Source organism: Eleutherodactylus coqui, chromosome 9 (assembly GCF_035609145.1).
Source record: "Eleutherodactylus coqui strain aEleCoq1 chromosome 9, aEleCoq1.hap1, whole genome shotgun sequence".
Classification (NCBI taxonomy): Eukaryota; Metazoa; Chordata; class Amphibia; order Anura; family Eleutherodactylidae; genus Eleutherodactylus; species Eleutherodactylus coqui.
The window spans coordinates 112,124,906-112,132,363 of record NC_089845.1 but is presented as its reverse complement, the minus strand read 5'-3'; the positions used below and the strand labels follow the sequence as shown (position 1 = coordinate 112,132,363).

Genomic DNA, 7,458 nt, shown 5'->3' with positions numbered 1-7,458 from the left:
CAGGTTTACGTGTGGCGTTGTGGCTTCGCCTACTATCGGCAGGTTTACGTGTGGCGTTGTGGCCTCGCCTACTATCGGCAGGTTTACGTGTAGCGTTGTGGCCTCGCCTACTATCGGCAGGTTTACGTGTGGCGTTGTGGCCTCGCCTACTATCGGCAGTTTTACGTGTGGTACGTGTAGTGTTGTGGCCTCGCCTACCATCAGCAGGTTTACATGTGGCGTTGTGGCCTCGCCTACTATCGGCAGGTTTACATGTGGCGTTGTGGCCTCGCCTACTATCGGCAGGTTTACATGTGGCGTTGTGGCCTCGCCTACTATCAGCAGGTTTACATGTGGCGTTGTGGCCTCACCTACTATCGGCAGGTTTACGTGTGGTGTTGTGGCCTGGCCTACTATCGGCAGGTTTACGTGTGGCGTTGTGGCCTCGCCTACCATCGGCAGGTTTACGTGTGGCCTCGCCTACTATCGGCAGGTTTACGTGTGGCGTTGTGGCCTCGCCTATCGGCAGGTTTACGTGTGGTACGTGTAGTGTTGTGGCCTTGCCTACCATCGGCAGGTTTACATGTCGTACATGTGCCGTTGTGTCACCATGGGACTGTTATACTTTATTCATGGCCTCCCCCTCCACACTGAACCGCTTCCATCTTCCCTCAGTAACCAGGGAGCCCTGATTTCAGCTGTGGTGACACCAGAGGAAATGACGTGAATGTTATTTATATATCAACTGATTTGTGACTGCAGGAAAGTCCGTGTGTGTCCGCAGCTCTGTGAGAGGGCTCCATGTTGTCCTCACCTCACAGGAGCCGCTCCCGCCACAAGCAGCCCCTCGGGGGGAAGTCTCCATATATGGGCATTAACCCGTGCACTGCGGGGGCTGCAGTCATTCCACGACATTCTCTCGGCTGCCCACCTGTAGAACGTGACCCGCCATCTGTGTCATCATCTTCCAACGTGTGCAGCATATTATGCATGCATGAGGCTCACTACTATGTCCTCACACCTTCCCTGGGTGCACGCACTGCTGTGCGCTGCCTCTAATGTCTAGGGACTCCATGGGGAAGGCTTACGGAGCAGCAACAGCCTTTTAATCTCACTGCTCCTGGATACTAATCACTGCCGTCTCTGTGCTGCTCTCCCTCCACCGACAACCCAACGGGACATTTTGGGCTACTTTTTTCTTGCATGCCTATTTTTCCTTCTCTGCAGTGGAATTAATAGGAATCCTAATAGTAATAGCCGTCGGTGTATATAGTAGCAGGAAGCCGAGACGCATGCGCATGGGTGATGAGCAGCCAGCCCCGGGTGATCAGCCCAGCTTCAACGGATGTGATCAAGGCAAAGACTCGCAGCTCTCTCCCAGCATTGATGGTGACATTGTGAGTATATTCCTGGCTGCAGTGCCCATCAGGCCGGATGTTATAGCTATAGCACCATCATCATCAGCCTGCATGCATTCTATAGATCACTGCTTGCATGGATGCTTCTCTAGCCATCAATGGGCTCCATGTTCTTATAAATCTCCTATAATGCACAATGCCCAGAGCAGTTGTGATCCATTGCAGCTGCATGGTGTATTCTGCCATATTGCAGGGGAGATCTGGTAGAGATCCACTATGGTAGCATGCCCTATATATAGGATGCCTGGTGCTGATGCTGCTCCGCAGGTATGTATATAGTAGTGGCACATCCTGCAGGCAGCATCCTAGTAAATGTCCCACTGCTGCTTACTACAGGCTGGACTGCAGAGATGTAGCAGAGCTGATTTTATTGTAGCATTGATCCCTTCTGATTCCCTAAAATAACCCCAAATTACAAGATTATGCGTGATGTCAAACTCGTCTCCACTACACGTCTAATTAGAATGACTTGATGTGATCCGCCGTATATCATGTGAAAAAGGTAGTTTGTTTTTTTTTGCAAAATCTGTTGCTGGTTTATATGCCGGACATGGCATGCTGGGACTTGTAGTGTGTTTTATTTTTATCTAAGTCACAGGTTACAGCTGTTGCTCTTTTCCTCTGTTTTAGGATTTGATTTGTTTTATTGTGGATAAGATCTCCCACATATACTAGATGACAGAGGCTAATTAATGTTGTGTCCATTGTAGACATGGCACTGGTATAACCCTGCGTGCTAGGTGTTTTCACACTGCAGTTTATGCACTTCGCTATGAGCTGTGGGTTGGGGGTTATACAATGCAGTTCTTATGACATAACCGGCCCCCACCCGCTCCAACCTAGGGCCATATCTTGCTGTATAATCTGCCTTTTCGTTTACATGAATCTTGCATCAAATGGTTGTTTGATGCCTCTATGTGTTCATTATCTATCTATCTCATATCTATCTATCTATCATCTATCTATCTCATATCTATCTATCTATCTATCTGGGTTATTGCATACAGTCTATCTATCTATCTATCTATCTATCTATCTATCTATCTATCTATCTATCTCATATCTATCTATCTATCTCTCTATCTCATATCTATCTATCTATCTATCTCATATCTATCTATCTATCTATCTATCTCATATCTATCTATCTATCTATCTCATATCTATCTATCTCATATCTATCTATCTATCTCATATCTATCTATCTATCTATCTATCTATCTATCTATCTATCTATCTATCTCATATCTATCTATCTCTCTCTCTCATATCTATCTATTTATCTATCTATTTCATATCTATCTATCTTGTATCTATCTATCTCATACCCATTGGTCTCTATCTATCTATCACATATCTATCTCGTATCTATCTATTTCGTATCTATCTTTTTCGTATCTATCTCATATCCATCTATCTCGTATCTATCGATTAATCTATCTATCTCATATCTGTCTATCTCATATCTATCTATTTATCTATCTATCTTACATCCATCTATCTCGTATTTATCTATCTATCTATCTATCCATTATCTATCTATCTATCTATCTCATATCTATCTATCTATCTATCTATCTATCTATCTATCTATCTTCTATCTCATATCTATCTATCTATCTATCTATCTATCTATCTATCTATCTATCTTCTATCTCATATCTATCTATCTATCTATCTCATATCCATCTATCTCGTATCTATTGATTAATCTATCTATCCCATATCTGTCTATCTATTTATCTATCTATCTATCTGTCTCATATCTATCTATCTATCTTACATCCATCTATCTCGTATTTATCTATCTATCTATCTCATATCTATCTATCTCATATCTATCTATCTATCTATCTAATATCTATCTATCTATCTATCTATCTCATATCTATCTATCTATCTATCTATCTATCTATCTATCTTCTATCTCATATCTATCTATCTCATATCTATCTATCTATCTATCTATCTATCTATCTATCTATCTATCTATCTATCTATCTATCTATCTATCTATCTATCTATCCATCCATCCATCCATCCATCTATCTATCTATCTTCTATCTCATATCTATCTATCTCATATCTTTTGACTATGACTGACAGGACTTCATATGTCTTTATCTGAATATCTTATGCTCCGTTCATATCTACATCATGGTTTTCTGGCATACTTGTCAGTAAACGGACCCCGTCGACTTATAATGGGGTCCGTTGTCGTCTCTGTGATTTCATGCAGTGCTATATATATTTTTTTAGCCAAATGTGATGGAATGTAGAAGAAGAAGAAGGCTCGGCCTGAGACTGCAGGGCAGCATCATGGTTGTTTAGGCCAAATGAATGAATGAGCGCATATTTCACCCCATATTAGCAGCAATGAGCGCACCTGAAATGTGTTTCTTGCTGCTGCCATTTTCTTAATAGGTTGTTGCCCCCACATGTACACTGCCCACCGATTGAGCGGTACTTGGCGTACGATTGATGACCGCCAGTTGTACATATTGCTGTCAGCACTTTTTTCTTTACAAGATTGAGAAATAAGGGCAGTTTCAGATGATTGTATGCACAATTGCGCACCCTTCAGCGCAGCGTATTTGCGTAGCGAAAGCGTCTTTTTAGCGCACATACCGGTGCATAGTACTGTACTTTGTGCTCACGCATGGGCCAGTTCACATGCATGTGCAACACACCCCTTCCGTAATTGAAAAGGCCTAATGAGGGTCAGATGTGTTTTTTTTTTCTATCTAGAGATGAGCGAGCATACTCGCTAAGGACCATTACTCGAGCGAGCATTGTCCTTAGCGAGTATCTCCCCGCTCGGTAGAAAAGGTTCGGCTGCTGGCGCAGGTGACAGGTGAGTTGCGGACATGAGCAGGTGGGAGCGGAGGGGAGAGAGGGAGAGAGAGATCTCCTCCCCTCTGTTCCTCCCCGCTCTCCCCCGCCCGCCGCCGGCAGCCGAATCTTTGCTCCCAGGCGGGCAGGTACTCGATCGAGTAATTGCCCTCATCTCTAGTCCTATCCTCTGCGTATTGCGCTGGCAAATTTTGTGCGTTTTGAAAACAGTCATATGAAACTGCCCTAAATTCTCTCAGTGTAACTGGAAGGCCATGGTTCTTGTTGGTAAAATTGGCTGCGACCTTCATAAATATGGCCTCCAGTAGATTCAATGACAAGGAATCATCGTACTTGCATTAATAAAGTCCCTGGATGCGTTATTGTATAGTTTGCAATAACTACAGTATTCTTCATAATAAACATCTCAGCTGCTGCAGAACTTCTTTCTGACGAGAGAAGGGGGAGGTTCCTGTCCGATATTTATTATTTGACCAATATGAAGCACCTCCTATTCATTGATAGTTTGCTGGATTTCTATGTTCTTCTGCATCCGAGGGCTTCTTCATATGGCCATGCCGTAGGACCTTTTTGCGGCTGCGATCTTCATTGATTTCAATGGTTTGATTTTGACTAGCGGGATTCTTGTGCAAATTTTACTACGCGTGAGAAAAGATAGGATTTGCCGTATCTTTCTCACAAGTGCTTTTTCTACGTGCGAGGAAAGATAGAGGAGAACCTGCCCTCCTCCCTTTTTTTAAACTCACGCTAGAGCTCGAAGTTTGAGTAGTCAAAAACAAATCACTGGTTCACGTGTAAATGTGCTCTGTAGCGGCGGGTGTATTTGCGCTTGTGCCCATGCGTTTAAGCTCTAAAGAATGAGGTTGGCACAGGGGAAGAAACTTGCCGCAAGTGGAGAGATCGCTGCTGTATGAAGCAATGAGCAGCGCCTATATAGCACTAGTCATTTCTATAGGGGCTCGCTCACACCTGCGTTAGGGCTTTCCGTTTGTCATCTCTCTGTTCTTTTTTGGAGCAGAGAAACTGAGTTAAAATAGACTTAAATGTTGATTTCAATGGGTTTGAAAAAAAACTTGAAATAAACAGAAAGCTTTCAGTTAGGTATTTGTTCCTTTAACCCTTTCCAATCCAATTTTGGATTCAGGGTTTCCTAAAAGGCTTTCTCTTTTTGCTGTTATACAACAGTGCCATCTGCTGGCTAAAGCCAGTGTGTGTGCGCCAGAGAGGGTCCGACAGAGTGGCTGGCAATAGACGGTAAGAATACGCTGTTGGACGTCTTCTGACATTGGAGCTGTACAAGCTTCAATCAGAATGTAGGAAGACGTCAGACAGTGGATTGGAAAGGGTTAAAAATCGGAAACCTAATGGAATGGAAGAAACTGAAAGCTTTACCTTTGTTTGAAAACCTATTGAAATCAGTGAGGATAAAAACGTATTTGTATAGTGCCAACTTTTTCCGCAGCGCTTTCAGGTAATTTATTTATTACCCCCCAGCAAGTTGGATAACTCATTTTACCGATCTCGGAAGGATGGAAGGCTGAGTCAACCTTGAGCTGGCTACCTGAATCAAGCGGGGATTGAACCCACAACCTTCAGGTCGTGAGCGAGAGCTTAGGGCTGCATATCTGACATGAGAATGTGGTGGTAATTCCGCATGAATTTATACACGTGTCAATGGTAAATTACTACTGAAGAGTCTTGTATCGCATATCACATCATATTGTACAGAGTGTTCCATTCAACTCTCCCACATTTCAGTCAATCCATATAATAAAGTGATGGCCAATGGCGGATTGTAATTAGCAGAAGAGGAAAGAACAACTCAAAGACTTTTAGGCCTCATTTATCAATTTAAAACTGTCTTTGTTGCTCATAGCAACCAATCCTAGCACAGCTTTCATTTTACCAGAGCAGTCTACGAAAAGAGAAGCTGTTCTGCGATTGGTTGCTATGGGCAATGTGTTAGACAAGTTTGATAAAGGAGGCACAAAATTCTTTGAGTTCTTCTTGGACCTAGTGCAAACTACAATCCATTATTTGTCCTTGTTTTATCATATGTATTGATTGATTGAAATGTGGGACATTGAACAGAACACCCTGTATATGAGGGCTGGGTGAATAATCTAATTAGGTTAAGTTGTCATTTTACTGAGGCATGATTCTGATTTTCTTCAGAATCATGAAATCAGTATTAGCCCTTCCCTTCAGTAGGCAGGGAAGTTATCAGGCTGAAGGGAAATGAAGCAAATAACGTGGGTGCACAGTGTCAGGGAGCGGGCCAGTGTACTGTATGCTGAGGAGCCAGAAGTACAAGAATCAAGCATAGTGCTGATTGGCCGAGCATGAGGGGGTTGAGATGACTAAGGGGGGAGCGATGACTAAGGGGGGAGCGATGACTAAGGGGGGAGCGACGACAGTACAAGGGGCTATGATTACTAAGGTGGTGAGGACAGTACATGGGGACTGTGATAACTAAGGGGGGGGGGGGGCAATGACAGTACATGGGGACTGTGATGACTAAGAGGGGGAGAGGACAGTACATGGGGCAGTGATTACTAAGGTGGTGAGGACAGTACATGGGGACTGTGATAACTAAGGGGGGGGCAATGACAGTACATGGGGACTGTGATGACTAAGAGGGGGAGAGGACAGTACATGGGGCAGTGATTACTAAGGTGGTGTGGACAGTACATGGGGACTGTGATAACTAAGGGGGGGGGGCAATGACAGTACATGGGGACTGTGATGACTAAGAGGGGGAGAGGACAGTACAAGGGGCTATGATTACTAAGGTGGTGAGGACAGTACATGGGGACTGTGATAACTAAGGGGGGGGGGGGGCAATGACAGTACATGGGGACTGTGATGACTAAGAGGGGGAGAGGACTGTACATGGGGCAGTGATTACTAAGGTGGTGTGGACAGTACATGGGGACTGTGATAACTAAGGGGAGGGGGGCAATGACAGTACATGGGGACTGTGATGACTAAGAGGGGGAGAGGACAGTACACAGGGGCTGTGATGAGAAGACAGTATTTGGGGGTCTGGAATGACTGGAGGGGTGGAGTGGACAGTACATGGTGGGGCTGTGATGAGATGGGGGCTTGGATGCCTGGGGAGGGGAGTGAAGGACAGCACATTGGGGGCTGTGATGACTGGGGATAGAGAAGACATGGGAAGCCCAAAACTTCAATAAATAAAATCAAT

The 7,458-nt window shown here is 44.3% G+C and overlaps 1 protein-coding gene across 2 annotated transcripts in view; it reads left to right on the top strand.

Annotated features, from left to right (window-relative positions):
- The first annotated feature begins 1,293 nt into the window (after window positions 1-1,293).
- RGS20 (regulator of G protein signaling 20) overlaps window positions 1,294-7,458 on the top strand; it is a 54,646-nt gene continuing 48,481 nt past the window's right edge. For both annotated transcript variants that reach the window (XM_066579009.1, XM_066579008.1), the window contains exon 1: window positions 1,294-1,376. The gene's annotated coding sequence lies outside the window, so the exon portion shown is untranslated. The remainder of the gene's footprint in view (window positions 1,377-7,458) is intronic.